Source organism: Scyliorhinus canicula, chromosome 10 (genome assembly GCF_902713615.1).
Source record: "Scyliorhinus canicula chromosome 10, sScyCan1.1, whole genome shotgun sequence".
NCBI lineage: Eukaryota > Metazoa > Chordata > Chondrichthyes > Carcharhiniformes > Scyliorhinidae > Scyliorhinus > Scyliorhinus canicula.
In genome coordinates, this window is record NC_052155.1 from 101825635 (window position 1) to 101830569 (window position 4935).

General features: G+C 49.9%; 1 pseudogene; it reads right to left on the minus strand.

Annotated features, from left to right (window-relative positions):
- Positions 1-4439: 4439 nt before the first annotated feature.
- LOC119972173 lies at positions 4440-4650 on the minus strand (annotated as a pseudogene).
- Positions 4651-4935: the final 285 nt, after the last annotated feature.

The following is a 4935-nucleotide window of genomic DNA, read 5'->3' on the forward strand; positions in this document are numbered from 1 at the left end:
CCTGGCCCCAGGCCACTGTCCATGTGGAGTTTGCATATTCTCCCCATGTCTGCGTGGGTCTCACCCCACAACCCAAAAGATGTGAAGGGTAGGTGGATTGGGCATGCTATATTGGCCCTTAATTAGAAATTGCTTTTAAAAACTGATCACGTTCAGCAGGCGCCTGATGTTTACTATTAATTGCCTGTCCTTTATAAAGCCCCATCTGATCTTCCACATTATAGCCTCAGAGCGGAGAAGGGATGGAGAAGTATCCAAAGGGGACACAGAGAGCATAGAGTCACATATGTGGATGACTTGCCTCCCTACATTTCGATCCCCTCGGCCAGCATGGAAGGAATAATGAAACTCCTTCCTGAAGGAATTCGGAACCTTCTCAGGTTATAAACTTAACCTTCCCTGTAAACCTGCAGGGGGGGAGGAGCAGAGCTGGATTGACTGCCGGTCAAACTGGCCCAGACCAAATTCCAATACCTGGGGATCTAAATACCTCATGACTGAATACAGGTCCCCAAATGGAACCTCACATGTTTGGTGAAGGAAGTTAATAGGGACCTGCAGAGGTGGGACTCGCTCCCATGCTCCCTGGGGGGGGGGGGGGGGGGGGGGGGGGGAGAGAGAGAGTGCAGACAATCAAGATGGACGTGGTTCCTCTTCCTGGTCAGATCCATCCCGAGCGTCAACTTCAATGCTTTTTTCATGACAATCTATAAGCTAATCATGGCCTTTGTTTGGGGGGTAAGAGCCTGAGGATCAGGCAGAAGGTCCTCCAAAGAAGGAGAAACGTGGGAGTCCTGTTCCTCCTGAACCTCCAGTTCTACCATTGGGTGGCCACGGAGGAAAAGAAACAGGGATGGGCCAAGGAACAGAAAGCAGAATGTGTCAGAATGGAGCAGAGTTCCTGCACAGGGACATCCCTCCCAACACTGGCTATGACTGCACTCCCATCCCCCCCAACCAAATACTCAAATAGCCCAGTGGTAGTTGCCACACTTCGAACGTGGAACCAAATGCAACATCACTTCAGTCTGATCGAGATTCCACCATCTGCAAAATCCACAAGTTCAGCCCCGCGACAATGGTCATCTCCTTCAAAAGGTGGAGACAGGATGAAGGAACACTAATGGTTCGGAACATGCACATAATGGACAGGGTAGCGACCCTGGGAGAGCTTACAGTCAAGTTCCAACTCCTGAAAGGGAACAAACTCAGATATAACCATATCCAAAACTTCCTCCACAATAAAACAACATCCCCTAAATACCAGGAAGCGCACTACTGGACGGTCTACTGACTGCAAACTAACTAGTGGAGGGGAACTATCTGGACATGTACAGACAACTGCTGGAAAAGGTATGCTCACCCCTGGATGAGAGAAGTAAGTGGGAGGAAGAACTAGACAGGGAGATAGGGGAAGAACTCTGGATTGATTTGCTGCACAGGGCAAACTTCATCTCCATATCATAGATCATAGAATTTACAGTGCAGAAGGAGGCCATTCAGCCCATCGAGTCTGCACCGGCTCTTGGAAAGAGCACCCTACCCAAGTTCAACACCTCCACCCTATCCCAATAACCCAGTAACCCCACCCAACACTAAGGGCAATTTTGGACACTAAGGGCAATTTATCATGGCCAATCCACCTAACCTGCACATCTTTGGACTGTGGGAGGAAACCGGAGCACCCGGAGGAAACCCACGCACACACGGGGAGGATGTGCAGACTCCGCACAGACAGTGGCCCAAGCCGGAATCGATCCTGGGACCCTGGAGCTTTGAATCCATTGTGCTATCCACAATGCTACCGTGCTGCGTGCAGTGATGTGCAATGTGAAGCCTAACACAGTTAAAGTTGGGGCACAGAGTGCACTTAACTAGAATGAGAATGAGCCGGTTCTTCCCGGAGGTGGAGGACAAATGTGAATGGTGCCCGGGAGGCCCTGCAAACCACACCAACATTCTCTCGGCCTGCCCAGACTTGTTGGGTACTGGACCTCCTTTTTTGAGGCCATCTGGGGGTGAGGGTGGTGCCCTTCTCGCTGGTGGCCATCTTTGGGGTATCAGAACAACCAGAGCTCTTCATGGGGCAAAGGGCAGATGCCCTTGCCTTTGCCATCCTGATCACCCGCCAGAGACGCCTGCTCAGCTGGCAAGTGACAGTATTACCCAAGGCTGCAGACTGGCTGTCCGACCTGGCAGAGTTTCTCAGGCTAGAGAAAATAGAGTACGCCATCAAAGGATCGTGGGAAAGCTTCCACAAAACATGGAGGCTGTTCACTGACATGTTCCAAGACCTGTTCGTAACCAGAGCCCAGTAAAGCAAGGAGGAAGCGTGGAGGTCTGGGACGCAGAACAAGTCACAAAATAAGGAAGAGAAAGGGAGGGGGGGAAGGCCGGGGAGGACAGGAAGGGGGGGCTGCAGGCGGTGGTGGGGGGGGGGGGGGGGGGGGGGGGGGGGGGTGGGGAGCAGGGAATAAAAGCACCGAGGGAAAATGCAGGGCAATTAGGAAAGGAGAGAACCGTAAGGGACAAAATACAACAACAAAAAAGCGCACCCAGTAGACGTGCCCCCCTCCAGCACGGCTGAGTGCTGGGAGGCAACCAGGGTGGGGAGCAGGCACGAAACAGCGACGGCCAATCACCAGGACTCCTACACGAGACCCCCCCATCCTGTAATTGCATGGAGGCTCCCTTCCAGGGGAGCACAGGCAGCTACTGACCCCCACATGACGGTATGGAAGTACTCCAGGCCATGGCCTGGCCCAGCCAGCGCTCAACAGCAGTTTTTCTTTTTGTGTAAGCCACTTATTTCTGTATCTGTCAAGATAACCTTGTGACCTCAACTTTTGAATCTTGTATGCCAGGCCCCGCGGGTCGAGATGATGCACTATAATAGTTAAAACTACAGTGGTTGTAAAATTCTTGTAAGTACGGTGCTTCGATCTTGTCATGTTGTGTAAAGTATGTTATGAAATGTTAAAATCCTGATAAAAATATATTTTTTAAAAGGAGTGGGCTAGCTGATAGTTTCACTAGTGAAGCAGTGGCTATAGTGTGGCAATGTGCTCAGGAGGGTGCCCTATACTGCTGAAACATGAGGGTGGCCAGACCGCCGATATGGAGGGGTCTCCAGGTGACCAGGAGACCTCAGTGCATTTCCAGGATATTGTCAGCAGTCAAAAGTCTCAACAGTCAGGAACATGTAAGTTATATCCATAGTGGGGGAACATCCCAAGTCCACACCCTTGACACCAAGTCACTCTTTGCTATTTGCAGAGCTCAAGGCATACACCCTTCAGCAAGTCAGAATAATGAGAGAGCTTTTCTTGCCTCCTTGCTCCCCCTCAAAGGCCCTGGCATCTGGACCCCGTTTGCAAAGACTTGCAGCAAATCACGTCCGCGTGACGCCTGGCTGTGAGGGGTGTAGAGATTCGGGATTTCAGCCCGTTAAGCAGATCAAAATGAATTAAAATCACCTTTTTGCATGTTCCCACCTGTGCGGGGTGTTTAGCACGCTGTGGCCAGTGGCCAGTGGCAGGGGAGTGTAGAATGGCAACCGGTTTGGTGCCCATTTTGTGGTCGACGCAAGTAACTAGGAAGGATAATGGAAAGTTGGCCTTTCTTGCAAGGAGAATGGATATTAAAGTAGGGAAGTCCTGCTATAACTATACAGCACATTGGTGAGACTGCACCTAGAGTATAGCATACAGTTTTGGCCTCCTTACATACTTGCATTGGAGGTTATTCAGGGAAGGTTCACTTGGTTGATTACTGAGATGGAAGGGTTGGCTTAGAAAAGCTTGAGCAGATTGGGCCTACGTGAACTGGAGTTCATAAAAATGAGAGGTGATCCTATTCACACATATGAAGTTGAAGGGGCTCAGCAGGGTAGGTGCTGCCAATGAGATTTTCCATTGAATCCATCCCACACTGCCTGGAAACCTGGAGAGGGTGGATCACTGTCAGTGGGACCAGAAGATCCCGCTGGCGAGAACAGCTGGAAAATCTCCTCTTTAGTCTTTTTTTTTTGTTGCTCAAATAAAATTTATCCTTGCTCATTGGAGAAGCACATCAAAAATGTGCGCTCAATAGATACATCTGACACGTCCATACTAGCAAACCGAGAAAGCCGCACGTTGATTCTCCGTCTGTTTTTAATGGTGTGGTAGTATGACTAGTGGTATTGCGGTACCTGGGAGTGTGAGCTGCCATTGGTGCAGAGGGCTTGCTGCCCATTGGCCCAAGTATCGTGTCCTCTGTATTTTTATTGGTCGAGGGGAAGGTAGCTCCGCCTACGAGGCGGGGTATAAGAACCCGTGTTCCCCAGCAGACAGGTCATTTCTGTACTCCTGCTGCTGGGCACACTTCTTGCTGATTAAAGCCTTTCATTTCGGACTACACCTACGTTTTGCGTCCATTGATTGTGCATCAAATGGTAATCATTTCAATATAGTACCTTCAGCTTCTGCCAATTGTTTTGCAATGCGCTGAAGCTCCTCTTCTTTCTTTTTTCTTCAGCTTCAACTCTCCTCTCCTCTTCAGCAATAGACTTTAAGTATTCACATTGCGTCTTCTGCAGAAGATACCGACCAGCAATGCTGAATACCGAGCCATCTTGATGGAAGGTGACACCTAGACCGGAGGAACCATCGCGACCGTCAGCGATTCTCACAAGGAGGGAGGAGAAACTCACCAGGAGGAAGGAGAAACTCCTATTTAGTCTTCTAAGAAAATATCTTGAATGTAGTCTTTGAATTCCAGGTTATATAATTTGGTAGGGCACTGGTCCTTGTCCGGTTGAAGTGGAGTCTGTCCCAATGGAACAGCTCCCAAGTACTGATGCTGGCTCCAATACAATTCTTTGAACCACACATTCAACTCTCTGATCTGTGCAACCAATTTGAATGTGCCAGGCTGGCATTCCAAGGTGCCCAG